Below are 15,356 nucleotides of genomic sequence, written 5' to 3'. Positions count from 1 at the left end.
AATATTTCTTTAGATAGATCTCATGTTGAAATATTTTTGATATATAGGGTTAAATAAAATACATTTTAAAAATTACTTTTACCTATTTCCTTTCACTTTATTAAATGTGGCTACTAGGTCATCTAAAATTCCATATACAACTGACTATATATCTATATATGATTGCCTTGAACTCAAAGTGTATGTATTCTATTCCTTTCATCTCTCTCTTGGCTTTTAAGCCAACGTTCTAATGTCTTAATTAATGTTTCTCTTAAAATATATTTTAGTATCTGCTGGAACTATAAACATTTCCCCCATTAGTCTTATTTTTCAGACTATCTTTTGAAAGTTTAAGCTAATTGTTTTTTCAGATGAATTTCAAAATTATTTTTGCCAAATTCATAAAAACTCCCCTTGAATTATTCATCGTCTAGAAATACTTTTCTCCAACCGATTGTCTTTTATGACTCTCGATAAAACTTTGAGGTTTTCTTTATATGTTACATATTTTCTCAAAATCATCTCTCTATATATAGTATTTTTAATATTATTGTGAATCAGATCTCTACTAAGATGCTATTGGTCTTTACATACTTGTCTTTTAAATTTACTTAACCAAACTGTTTTAAAATGATAATATATTCCTAACTGATTTTATTTGTGAAGAGGATTTTTCTCCTCTTACCATATGCATTCATTCTGTTCTGTTTCCTATGCTATTATACTGTTACAATGACCAATACTTCCAAACCTTAATAAATAATTATGGTGGTAATGGGCATTGTTCCTGAAAATAATTTGCTAAATATTACTTTTTGGAATATTTGCCCTTTGAAACTTGGCAATGCTTTTTCTTGGCTTTGATTGCCTTCAAGGACACCCATTAGAGAGGCATTTTCCCTGTCCAAGTAAAATAAGCAGTCTAGAAAACAGAATTTCCTCCTGGATTTCTATAACCCACCCACTGTAAAAATAAAACAAAACCATTATATTTTTGGTTTTGAGACATATTTTTATAGAGTAACATGCCAGACTATGGACAGCCCCTGATGCCCTACAAAAATGTCAATGGATGGAGAGACAGTTACATGTTCTCTGCCTTGGGCTCAAGCTCAAGAAATGTGGTTTTGGGTTAGGTGTGGCGTTAGTGCTGGATTTTGGAGTTGGGTTAAGGTCAGGGAAACCTGGTTTGAATGCACTTATGTACTGGGGTGCCATGTGCCTCCTCCGGTACAGTGCCGGGGACAGCTGGATGCTGACTCTGGGGCCTCAAGAGAGGGCATTTTGGTTAATTTGGGGTCAGATCTGACAAAACTGTTTGGTGAGAAGTATATTCTTCATCCCTTCGAAGTGTTATCTGGTGAGGACCCAGTCTAGAGTCTGGCTTACTCTGGCATTCCTGGGCTGTGAAAACCTTGGACGTGTGTCCATCCAAGAAGTATGCTCAGCACAGCTTGTCACTGACATTGGCTCTGAATCTGATGAGAGCCCTCCCTTAGGGGAGCTTCCCTGGGAAGGTGCTCTGTGCAAAAAAGTGATGTCCCTGATGCCAAACTTGGGTAGTGAATTCAGAGGGTGGAAGAGAATCTGGGTAGGGCCAGATTCTAAGAAATTCTTTTCTCAACTGTCCAAATCATTCCTGCCATTCTTTAAAAGGCCTCGGATGCGTGACCCCACAGTGGACCTCCTTCCTCCAGTGGTAGCTCCTGCAGGGAGGGGTCACAAGATAGCCCCTCGTGGACAAGTGAATAGATGCAGGGGATGCGTCAGTAGGATCCTCTGGGAAGCAAGTGTTGAGATCCAGTGAGGAGAGGAAGTGGCTTTGAGAGGAAAAGGGAAGAAGCAGGATGGGACGGGGGCCATCAGACTGTTAATGTGGGCTTCACATCTTCCCTGCCCACCAGAGAGTGAGATCTGGAACAGGCTTGCTCACTCAAGGAGTTCTGTGTCAGGTGGAAATGGCCAGACCCTAGCACCTGCTTAGTCCCTGACTGGGACCACTCCAAGATCAGTGTGGTCCTGGCTCAAAGGCAAGGGGGGGTCTGTAAGCTGTCACCCACATCTTTCAGCCAACCCCTCTGAGCCTGAAGGGGAATCTGAGCTCACTCACAATAGGGACTGTTGATAACCTTTGTGTAGGCTTGTCAGACAAGGGTGTCTGGCCCTCCATGGACTTCAGCTCCAGCAAGAGGATTCCCATCCCCTTATCACGTTATCCACACTGGGGTCCAGTTCCTTTTAGAAACAAGAATCCCTTGTGCTCACCCCTTCTGCTGACACTTCTGGTGGTGATGCTGTGGGACCCCCATTTGACCTTCCCCAGGACACCTAGCTGTGCTGGGCCATGAAAGTCTGGGTTTCCTCACTCTTTGGGAGTTAAGACTTGATAATCTTTAGAGTAAACCTCCCTCCCCTCAGAGGGTGGGAGGGGTGATAATGTGCTATCTCTTCTGCTGAGCCCTTTGTAAACACTTGCGTCATTCAGCCGATACAAAACCAGATAAGGGAGGGACCCTGGGTCCCCCTTTGAAATCAGTCATGAATCCAAACAAGTTTTCATGGATGGATCATTCTGCTCTGGTTCATATTAACTCTGCAATTAAGAGGCTTACACAATGCAGCCCTCAAAGGGGGCTTCTTTACCACATGAAAGGGAGGAAAGGTTTGGCCCTAAAAGAAGGCGGTGCTGAGCTTTTCTTGGCTATTTTTCCCAGACCTTGGAAAAGGCCAGTGCTTTTAAAAGAAGAGGTCACTTGGAGGGAAGGCAATCAGAAGTGGGCTGCATAAAGTGGTCCTTCCCAAAGCAGAGCATTTCCTTCCTTTCCCAGGCCACTCTGGCTCAAACCTGCCTTTCACAGACTGAGATAAAGGAAAGTGGGACCATAATTCTGGGAGGATGTACAGTGGGTGGAGAGGAGCTTTGTGGCTCCTGAGGCCTCCCCATCCTCTGGATCGGGTGACACGGCCAAGCCAGATCATGCTGGAGGCACCAGTGTCCTCTAGACCTTGGAAGGAGGCAAGGCAAGGTGTCCTCCCCCCTAGCCCAACCAGAGGCACCAAGGCACCTCCTCAGCAGCCCGCCCCTGCCTCTAAGACCCTGCACCTGCTGCTTCCGCCTCTATGGTTTTCCTGCATGTCCTGGAAGCTAGACCCAGGAGGGGAGGGTCCCTAGAGTGCCTTAATGTCATGGGGTCTATCCTTTTTCTTAAAGACTTATTTATTTATTTGAGAGAGAGAGAGAGACAGAGACAGAAACAGAGAGAGAGAGAGAGAGAGAGAGAGAATGAGCTGAAGGGGCAGAGACAGAGGGAGAGGGAGAGTGAATCTCAAGCAGATTCTGTGCAGAGCATGGAGCCCATCTCAGAACTCGATCTCATGACAATGACACCACAACCCGAGCTGAAACCAGGTCAGACACTCAGTGGACTGTGCCATCAGGGAGCCCATAGTCTATCCTTTTTGTGTTTCTATTAAAGGACCTCAGTCAGGGCCTGGCACCAAGTAGGTGGACACCTATCTACTTGATATATATGTATATATATACACATATACATATGTATATACCGTATATAGATAGATTTGTTTATTTATTTATTTTAGGGGGCAGAGGAGCAAAGAGAAAGGGCCAGAACCTCAAGCAGACTCTGTGTTGAGTGCAAAGCCTAACAAAGGGCTTGATCTCACAACCCAAGATCACGACCTAAGCAGAAATCAAGAGTCGAACACTCAACCCACTGAGCCACTCAGGTGCCCCGAGTATATATTTTTTATAGGGAGACTTTGGCATTTTTCAAAAAAGAAAAAGATCCTATCATGGTCTTCCTCTCCATTTTTCTAAAGCAATGAACTCCAAATTTGCCCTGTAAAAATCTAAGGTCAGACAATCATTTATCCCTGTTCCCTTGGACATGCAGGGGGTGGGATGGAATTCAGGATGCCTCCCCAACACCTCCTCCACCCCTCCTTCCCTGAGTAGCCGTGTGGGCGGTAGGGACTCCACCCTCAGCTCCAGGATTCCAAGAGCCCCTGGGACAGTGGGCACGTCAGGTAAATCACGACCTCGGAGCGGGCCATTCTCCTGGTCACTGGGGTTGGCCCAGCGGTGTTCCATCCGCTCATATCTCAGGCCTTGGTCCGATGTGGATGAGGAAGCAGGGGGATTTGGTGGCTGCTGTCATCTTGCAATCGTGGGGTAGCAAACAGAGAGAGATGGGCAAGTCTGAAAAAATGGTGGAGACACAGGGTGAGAGGCTAGATCAAAGCAGGCCTGGATACCAAGCCCAGCTCTGAATTTTGCTGTCAGGTGCCTTTGCCGTTTAAGCCAGCATGAGCCAGGTGGTCTGATATTTGAAACCAAAAGGATATGGGGGACAGGGTGTGTTAGGTGAGATGTGCCGTTGGCCGGAGCATAAAGAAGATGCAGAACTGAAATGCCTGTGTCAGCATCGGCTCCTCGGATACTGGTTCCCTCTCCCTTTGAAATGCCGCTGTATGGGGTGGGGCACAACCTGTTTCTTTTCACTCACCTTGACATTCTCTGGTCCGTGAAGGACAGTCGGGATTCCCTCTTCAAGAGCAGAAGCGGACAAAGGAGACTCCATCCTTCCTTTCCAGACGTGGCGGGACTTGGGATGCTCCCCGCATGGCCAGAGCCCAGACGCCGAGGATGGTGAGTGAGGAGAAGTGGTCCCAGCCAGAGGGCAGGAGCAGCCCTGCGAGCTTCTGAGCATATGCCTGCGTGGGAGCCCTGGTGTCAGCATTGCGAGGAGCTGTGTTGGGAGGGGGATCTTGTCTGGGAGCAGGAACCTCTTCCGGGGCCTTCCATGCCCCCCCTCCCCAACCAGACCACACTTGCCCAGCAGGTGTGACACATCACAAGACTTGTTCTGATGAAGGCAGGCAGGCAGGCTGACCTCAAAACAAGCAAAACCCAAGCCAGAACAGTTGTTTTACAATAGAAATAAATATAAGAAATAGTAAAAGGGATTATAAGGGAAAAGAGGGGAACTGAGTGGGAAAAATCAGAGAGGGAGACGAACCATGAGAAACCCCTAACTCTCGGAAACACACAAAGGGTTGCAGAAGGGGAGGTGGGCGGGGGGATGGGGTGACTGGGTGACGGGCACTGAGGGGGCACGTGATGGGATGAGCACTGGGTGTTACACTATATGTTGGCAAGTCGAACTTAAATAAATACAAATGTAAAAAAATAATCCTACAGAATTCCTTTGCAAAGAATAAAATATCCATATATATCCATGGATATATATAGGATATGGATATATATATATATAGAAATTACATATGCTTATTTTAGAAAACAAGCCTCAAAAAGAAAGCAGGAAGCCCTTGTAATCCGGAGACGGTAACTCCGTCCATCCCTCCTGGGGATTATTTCTCATGCTTCTAAACAAACATTTAAGAATAATAGAGACACAAAAAGTATGCAAGTCCCAATAGTGCAGCTAGACACATTTTCACGGATTGTACCCGTCCTCGGGACCAGCACCAAAATCACGAGACAGCTCCAGCCGCATGGAGAAGCCCTGCCCCTGCCCCTTCTGGTCACCCCTATGCAGCTCCAGGGTGGCAGCGAGCTCCAGGGTGACAGGGAGCACCACGGGCCGGGGTTCCCGTTTAGGAACCTCAGGTAAACGGGATCGCACGGTGAGCTGTCTTTCGGAGCCGGATTTTCGTGTTTTAGGGACCCACCCCTCATCCCGTTGCGTGCAGTGCCTTCTCGCTGCCCTCTCGCTCTGTTCTCTCCTCCTGTGGATGCAACCCCTGGGGTCAGTTAATCCACATCTGTGTCCAACCTTGGCGGATCCCGTTTCCCCAAGAGGTTGTCCCGGGTTAGAGTCCCACCGGCTGCGTGCGAGTCAGCGGGGGGCTCTGTCCACTGTCTGGCTGACACTTTGTTTCTCCACAGTGTTTCCATATGCTTGTTGGCTGCCGGGACAGCTTCATTCGAGAAGCGCCCATTCGCTCTTTTACCTCCTTCTCTACCAGGATATTCAGGTTCCTTTTCTCACAGATTTGTAGGAGCTCTTTATAACCCTGGTTATAAATCCTTTTTAAAACACATGTGTAGCGAATCTGTCCTGTTCTGTGGCTTGCCTTTCCCCTCCTCACTATATTAAAACATTATGTTAATCTTCTTTTTCTTTATGGTTCAGCACTTTTAGGTCCTGCTTAAGAATTCTGACTACTTCAGGTTCACGAGGATGCTCGTTTTTTTTTTTCTTTTTCCCCTACATACTTCACTGTTTTTCCTTCACCGTTTAAATCTACAATAAATCTGGAAGTGATTGTTTGACGGCGTGTGTTTTCCCAAGAGGCTATCCAGTTGACTCAGCACATTTCCAGTCTTTTACCAAGAATATTATGAACCTATACGCACGTTTATTTACAATACGGATCACGATGCATGTAGAATGTTTTTGACGTTGCTTTTTAAATTAATGTTGACTAATTCTCACTTGCATCTACCAAAACATAATCCTTCGTGTCTGCATGATGCTTTGTGATATGGATATATCAGCTCGTGGAACCATCCCAGCGCTGTTAGCCACATGATTGCCAGATTTTCATACTTGCAAATGAGACCGATAAAAAGCGAGGTACGTAGTGCAGTATTGCATCGTGTGTACCTAGGATAGAGTCCTAGGAGGATGGACCCAAATGAACATTTTAAGGCTGCTCATCACGATTGCCGCATCGCTTTTCAGAAGATTTGTTGCGACGTAAAATTCCATACAAAGTGAAATGGTTTTATTCTCCCCATGTCCCTGCCATTTGTCAGCCTTGAGGATTGTCATTAAAATCTTTTGACAATTGTATAGACAATAAATCCCACTTGACGTCGAATTGGGTATTCTTTACAAGTGAATGGAACACTTTGTGTTAGCCATTTTATTTCGTGCACAGAGAATAACGTTGGCAGACAATCACTGCTTTCTTTTATATTAAAGGCCTTACTGTTCTTTTTATTGGTTTGTGTGAGCTATGTATAGAAAAGGTGGAAACCAGCTGTATTTGACATAGATTTGTTCCAAGGCCTTTACACTTTGCTTACTTGTTTAGGAATTGCGTATTTTCATGCAGCTAAGCCTCTCGATTCCCATTTTATTATTTCTGCCATTACTCTCAACCTCAATAGTTGAGGTTAAATGTTGCCTTCTGTGGATTACTGTTGTTTCTAACTCGGTCCGAAGCTTATTCTGCTGCTTCGATGTAAGACTTGGAGCCAAATGTGTGTCTTCTCCCCTAACCCTACAGAGTTAGCTAGATTTCCCAGCAGCCCTGCAACAGCCTGGATAGCTGTTATCTTAGTCGCTGCCGTGAGAATTCCACGTAGGTGGAGAACCGACATCTGCTGGAAGATCGCCTTGATGGGCTGGTGCAAAGACGAACCAGTGGAGCCCCACGTGCCCCGGTGCTGAAGGCCCACAGAGGGAAGAAGGTGCCCCGAGACGTCCATGAAGGCACTGACTCTGGGAGGCTGGGGAAGGCAGGGAAGGAAGGAGGTGGAAGAGAAGGGAAGGGAGGCTGGAAAGCATCGATGCGAGTGAAGCGCGGTCCTGGGGCAGCCCACGTGGACAGCACGCATGGGCCTTAGCAGGCGATGCCTACGGTGTCCCTGCAGTTCATGGCATTTGGGCTGTGGAAACCCCTCCCGTCACCTCTCTGCTCCCCAGACCCCAGACTGCTCAAGAGATCTTTATCTGAGTTTGCTGTGTTGTGTGAAGCTCAGAGAGGTGCACAGTTCACATCTGTGCTGCTCACGCAGGAGCCAGGCGCCCGGAGGTGGAAGCTGTGGGGATGCCCTCAGAGGCGCGGGGGCCTTGAGTCAGGCCTTGGGGCTGCCCTGCACTGGGGCTTTGGCAGGAGGGGAGCTAATTGTGCCCGGCTCCTGAGGGGCAGGGAGGCCCCTAGCTCATATCTACGGATCTATGGGCTCATTTTGCCTGCTTTGTTGCTTTGCCATTCATTTTGGTTTCCTGCTTTCTCACCAGAGCTGACATTTGGGTTCCACGTTGCTTCTACTTGAAATCTGAATCTCTGAGCTCCTCACGTTAGTGAGGCAGTCAGAGCTAGCTCTTGCTTTCTCTCTCTCTCTTTATATCATCTTAACCATTCTTAAGTATGCAATTCAGTAGTGTTAAGTGCATTCAGATTGGTGTGCAACCAGTCTCTAGAACTTTCTCTCAAGGCTCATCCATGTAGTAGCAGGTGTCAGTATTTCCTTCTTCTTCAAGCTGAATAACATCCCGGTGTGTGGCTAGACCACATTTTGTTTATCCATACATCCTTCGATGATTACCTGGGTTGCTTCTACCTTTTTGTTATTGTGAAAACTGCAGCCCATATTTGGGAGGTGACCGGGAGAAAACCACATAGCACTTCAGAACTCGGAGCCTGTCTGTAACTCTCCAGCCCTTGCCTGTCCTTTGAAAAGAAAGACCTTGTCCTGCCTCACGGTTATTGCATGGTTATCATGACACTGGATGATGCTCTGACTCCAAACCCTTCTTGACCCAGCCCTTATGCCACCAGGGGACATGTAAGGAGCATGGTCCACTTTTGCCCCGCCATGAGGGTTTTTCACCAAGCCCCGAGTGAGGCTTATTCTAATTTAAATCTCCTATGCAGTTACTTTCAGAAATTTGAGTCCCTCCACTGACCCAATTTCTCCTCCATAAATATTGTGGGTTTTTTTTTTCTTTTTGTTGTTGTTTTGTTTTGTTTTCAATAAGCTCTAAAGAGAGGGATATTTTCTGAGACACAGAACAGGTGGCACTAGGGATGTCACGCTGGCACACCTGAGGTAGGTGTTTCCTTCCTTTGGGCGTTCTAAGTGGAAAAGGGTCTACTGCATGCTTCATGATCATGGCATCTTCTAAGGCAGCGGTAGCTTCTGAGTTCCTCCCTCCCTCCCTCCCTCCCTCCCTCCCTCCCTCCCTCCCTCCCTCCCTCCCTCCCTCCCTTCCTTCCTTCCTTCCTTCCTTCCTTCCTTCCTTCCTTCCTTCCTTTCTTCCTTCCTTCCTTCCTTCCTTCCTTCCACAAATATCCAATAGGAGCTGATTACACAACTGGATTATCCAGCTGATTATCCAGCTGATTACACTGTGCTGGATATATTGGGTATAGATAGGAGTAAGAATTCCAGCCATGGAAGAAATGGCTACGTACCGTGGGACACACACACACACACACACACACACACACACACAGAACTAGTCACGCACGGTGACAGAAGTCCTGGGACTGGGATGGAGTTATGGACAGCGCTGTTCATTGTCCAGCCTTGGCCTTTTGGCTGTAGATTCAGAGAGGGTTATTGTGACGATTGCTAACTTAACATTTTAAAGATGAAAACACCGAAGTTCACGAAGGTGAGCGGACTGTCTAAGGACACCTGCTAGTTAGCGGCAGTTCTTTCCTGACCCAGGGTGCCCACTTCTGCATTCCAGTTCAAAGCTGGCCTCGGTCTTTGTCTTGATGGGCTTTGAAGGGGTGCTGAGCTCCAGACTTTCGGTTAGAAATTGTGTCTTGTCCTATCGAATTCCTTGCTGAAATGACATTCTGCTTTAGACTCGCCCTTCCTGAGGCATGCAAGTCTTATCTCATATCCTGTGGGACAATGGCTGGAGTGTGGCTGCAAGATTACCGAATGATCCGTTTGCATAAACAAAATCCATCAGCCTTGCTCTGTCCTGCCAGGAGAGGTGAGCACAGGCCGGCTCCAGGGAACTTTTGTTATCGGTCTGGGCCTGTGATGTTCAGCAGAGAGGATCATGGCTGCACTCAGAAGTGCCCTTGCCCAGTGGGTGTGGACTTTGCTTTTCCCTGTGTCTGCGTCCTGTCTGAGACATTCTGATGGGCATGGGGGTTGCTACCTGCCTACCATCCTTTCTCCTGCATCCTGGTAACAGGACCCTGACCTTCCTTTGAGGATGCACCGTGTTGTGTTGCCACCACCACTCCAAGGGCATCCCACACCACCATTGTGGGAAGATGGTCAGAGCCAAACACATTAGATTCTCCCTGACATTTAAACATCCAGCCGAGTGGGTCGGGGTCAGGAACTTGCTCAGCCTTGTCAGTCATGAAGGCTGAGTCCTGAGGAACCTGCCTATTGGTTCTTGCCACGTAGAGCCCCACCACCCCCTGCAACTGACGGCTCTTAGCTGTCTTTCTATTTTGTGAGACATTCCATATTTTTCCTGTATGACGCTATTTTGCTCTAGCTAGCCATAGTCTACCCCTGTTATTTGCCATCACAGAATCCTGGCTGACAATCGTTGAGACTTAGTAGGCAGATGAGGGTCAATAAACCCGGAACAAAGAGGGAAGTTTAAGGATGAAGGGCCCAAAATGAAGATAAAGAGTAGGTTCAGTGTCTGAGGGACCACATCCAAAATGAGTTTAGAATAAATGGAAAAAGAAACTATGACACAGGGACTGAAGTTACCCAGAAAATGGAAGTATGTGAGTTTACCCAGCGTGAACCCGTGGAGTCCTCATATGAACAGTTAGCACAGAGGGACTGCATTAGGAAATCTCTGAATTCTACAGGACCCAGTTCACTCTCCTGCACTTTGGTCCACGTGAGCCGGATCGTCCAGCTCGTGTGTCCATCTGGGACTTGACACAGCCCTGAGTGCCAAAGGACAAACGCATGGTCCAACCATGAGGATATGTTTGGCTCAGAGCTCCTTATGACCTCCTATACCCTTCCCAAGGGTGAGGCAGATGCGGTAGGCACATGCCAAGTCTTGACAGAGGAGCTTTCCTTCTGCGGCTCAGCAATAGTTGTTTACAAGGCAGTTTGACTTAAAATGAATGAAGTTCATATCCCAAGTGACCAGGGCTTTTATTTTTTAAGTTTTTTTTTTTTAATTTTAATTCCAGTTAGTCAACCCTGTATGCTAACAAGTGTGATATTAGTTTCAGGTGTGCAATATAGTGATACAGCACCCTGCGCTCATCACGACAGGTGCACTCCTTAATCCCCATCACCTATTTCACCCGTTACCCTCCCCATTTCTGCTCTGGTAACCATCAATTTCTCTACAGTTAAGAGTCTGTTTCTCCCTTTGTGTGTGTGTGTGTGTGTGTGTGTGTGTGTGCGCGTCTCTCTCATTTTTTTTTCTTTTTGCTTGTTTTTGTGTGTGTGTCTTAAATTCCACACATGAGTGAAATCATATGGTATTTGTCTTTCTCTTACTGACTTATTTCCCTTGGCATTATATTCTCTAGCTCCATCCACATTGTGGCAAATGGCAAGATTTTATTCTCTTTTACAGCTGAATAATATTCCGTCATATATATATATATCTTCTTTATCAATCCATCAATCAATGGACAATTGGACTGCTCCCATATCTTGGCTCTTGTAAATAATGCTGCAATAAACATAGGGGTGCATATATCCTTTTGGATTAGCATTTTTGTATTCTTGGGTAAACACGTACTAATGCAATTAGTACTAATGCTGGATCATAAGATAGTCCTATTTTTAACCTTTTGAGGATTCTCCATACTATTTTCCACAGTGACTATACCAGTTTGCATTTATACTAACAGTACACGATGGCTCCTTTTTCTCCCCATTTTTGGCAACACCTGTTGTTTCTTGTGTTGTTGATTTTAGCCATTTTGGCAGGTGTGAGGTGACATCTCATCACAGTTTTGATTTGTATTTCCCTGATGATGAGCATCTGTTCATGTGTCTGTTGGCCATCTGGATGTCTTCTTTGGAGAAATGTTTTTTCATGCTTTCTGCCTATTTTTTTATATTGGGTTATTTGTTTTTTGGATGTTGAGTTTCATACATTCTTTATTATTTTGGATACTAACCCTGTATCTATCTGATATGTCATTTGTAAATTTTTCTACCATTTTGTAGATCCCTTTTAATTTTGTTGATTGTTTCCTTTGCTGCGCAGAAACTTTTTTTTGGAGAAGTCCCAATAGTTCATTTTTGCTTTTGTGCCCTTGCCTCAGGGGACAGACATATCCAGAAAGAAGTCGCTACAGCCAGTCTCTAAGAGGTTACTTCCTGTGTTTTCCTCTAGCATTTTTATGGTTTCAGGTTTCACATTTAGGTCTTTAATCCATTTTGAATTTATTTTTGTGTATGGTGTAAGAAAGTGGTCTAATTTCATTCTTTTGCATCTGGCTGTCCGGTTTTCCCAACCCCATTTGTTGGAGAGACATTCTTTTTCCCATTGGATATTCTTTCCTGCTTTATTGAAGATTAATTGGTAATATAATTATGAGTTTATTTCTGGATTTTCTATTCTGTTCCATTGATCTATGTGTCTCTTTTTGTGCTAGTCCCATGTTGTTTTGATTACTACAACTTTGTAAAATAACTTGAATAATGATGCCTCCAACTTTTTCTTTTTCAAGATTGCTTTGGCTATTTGGGATCTTTCATTGTTCCATACAAATTTTAGGATTGTTTGTTCTAGTTCTGTGAAAAATGCTGTTAGTATTGGGATAGAGATTGCATTAAAAATGTAGATTGCTTTGAATAGTATAGACATATTAACAATATTTGTTCTCCCAGTCCATAGGTATGGGATGTCTTTCCATTTCTTTGTGTCATCTTCAGTTTTTTTCATCGATGTTTTGTGATTTTTCAGAGTATAGTCTTGCACCTCTTTGAATAGATTTATTCCTAGGTATTTTATTACTTTGGGTACAATTATAGGTAGGATTATTTTCTTAATTTCTCTTTCTGCTGCTTCATTATTGGTGTATAGAAATGCAACAGATTTCTGAATATTGATTTTGTATCATGTTACTTTAGTGAATTCATTTATCCATTTTAGCAGTTTTTTTGGTGGAGTCCTTAGAATTTTCTCTTTTGTTTTATTTTGTCTTAAGGACTTTTTTAAAAAAGAATTTATTTATTTATTCATGAGAGACATAGAGAGAGAGAGAGGCAGAGACACAGGCAGAGGGAGAAGCAGGCTCCTCGCAGGGAGCCTGATGTGGGACTTGGTCGCAGGACTCCGGGATCACAGCCTGAGCTGAAGGCAGACACCCAACCACTGAGCCACTCAGGTGTCCTTGTCTTTAGGATTTTCTATACGCAGTATCATGTCTTCTGCATAGAGTGTAAGTTTTACTTCTTCTTTACCAATGTGGTTGCCTTTTCTTTCTTTCTTTTTTTTTTAAGATTTACTTATATATTTTAGAGAGAGTGTGAGCAGGAGTAGGGCAGGGTGCAAAGGAAGAGAAACTCAAGCAGATTCCCTGTTGAGCCAGGGCACAACACGGGCTTGATTTCACAACCTGAGATCATGACCAAGGCCCAAATCAAGTCAGATCTTACCCACTGAACCACCCAGGTGCTCTGACTTTTATTTCTTTTTGTTGTCTGATTGCTGTGGCTAGCACTTCTAGTTCTATGTCAAATAAAAGTAGCGAGAGTGAACATCCTTGTCTTCTTCCTGACCTTAGGGGAAAAGCTCTCAGTTTTCCCCCATTAAGGATGATGCTAGCCATTGGTTTTTCATAGAGGGACTTTTTTATGTTGAGGTATGTTCCCTCTAAATCTACTTTGTTGAGGGTTTTTATCATGAATGGATGTTGTACTTTGTCAAATGCCTTTTCTGTATCTATTGACAGGATCATATGGTTCTTATACTTTCTTTTTTTTTTTTTGTTCTTATACTTTCTTTTATTGATGTGATGTATCACGTTGATGGGTTTGTGAATATTGAACCACTCTGGCAACCCAGGAATAAATCCAACATGATTATAGTGAATGATTTTTTAAAATATTGTTGCTTTTCATTTGCTAGTATTTTACAGAGGATTTTTATATCCATGTTCATCAGGAATATTGGCCTGTAGTTTTCTTTTTTAGTGATGTCTTTATTTGGTTTTAGTTTTAGGATAATTCTGGCATTATAGGATGAATTTGGAAGTTTACCTTCCTTTTCTATTTTTTTTTAAATAATTTGAGGAGAAAAGGTATTAACTCTTCTATAAATGTTTGGTAGAGTTCACCTGTAAAGCCATCTGGTCCTGGACTTTTGTTTGTTGGGGATTATTATTATTATTTTTTTGATTACTGACTCAATTTCTTTGCTGGTTATTATTGGTCTTTTCAAATTTTCTATTTCTTCCTATTTCAATTTTGCCATGAGACCAGGACCATTTTCATCCTTGCCTTCTGGGAAAGTGTCCAAAGTTCTGAATTCAAACACCATTCTTCCTTTGCCCTGTTCTTGGCTATGTGTACTCTTCCTATAACTAGGTCAGAAGCAGTTCAGGGACCCTTGAACACTCTGGGCAGGCTCTGCTTGCCCTGCCTAATCCCCTTCTAGCAACTGACCCATGGTCTGACCTTCAGCCTGGAGCTCTGCCCCTGCATTGCTTTATCTTGGATTGCTACCAGCTGCAGAGTGGGGAATAAGATTTTCCTACCATTACATTAAGAGCAGTTCCAGATTAATGCTGGTGACTCAGAGATTTGGTTAAACTCTCAAGAAGTGGGCTTCTAACCATTTCTGAATTACTGGCCCCTTTGAAAATAAGATGAAGGGGCATCTGGGTGGCTCAGTCAGTTGAGCACCTGCCTTTAGCTCCGGTCATGATCCTGAGGTCCTGGGATGAAGCCCCAAGGGTTCCCTGCTCAACAGGGAGTCTGATTCTTCCTCTGCCTCTCACCCTGCTCTCTCTGTTTCTCTTTTTCACTCTCTCTCTCTCAAAGAAATGAAATCTTTTTTTAAAAAAGAAAGTCAGATGAAAGCTATGAGCACTCTTAAAAACACACCACACAAAATTCTGCCCTCAGTTTTTGGTTGTTTGTGAGGCCTCTCACATTACTCTTAAATTACTCTTAAATGTATCTATTGAAAAAAAATAAATGTATCTATTGAACTGCATCTAGGGTACAGAGAGCTATCTTCATGCCCATGGACTTCTCATACCCCATCCCCACATTTACTCAGACTGTCTTGCAGGAAATAGCCACTGTGTTGATCCACATGCTAGACTCCAGAGGCTACCCCTGCATCTGTGAATCAATGAAGGAGCATAGGATCAAGAGGAAATCCCTATATGTCACTTAGATAATCATTGGAGAGGACTAGGGGGTCACTACCCCTAAGCCTCTCATCTACAAGAAGAACCTCACATCCAACCCATGTCAGTCTCAGCCCATGATGACCAGAGGAGGAGGAGCCTTACAAGCCTGCTCTGGGTACATAGCCCAGATGCGGGCTGGGACAGGGGCTCATATTAATCTCAGAATGAGAAACACCCATGCACACACAAACACAGTAGAGATGCACTGAATACATATATTGGCCAAATGCTAAGTAACCAAATATTAAAATCAATAGTTGACT

Source organism: Canis lupus, chromosome 24 (assembly GCF_048164855.1).
Source record: "Canis lupus baileyi chromosome 24, mCanLup2.hap1, whole genome shotgun sequence".
Taxonomy (NCBI): domain Eukaryota; kingdom Metazoa; phylum Chordata; class Mammalia; order Carnivora; family Canidae; genus Canis; species Canis lupus.
The sequence above is the reverse complement of the archived record's forward strand: the minus strand, read 5'-3'. Positions refer to the sequence as shown.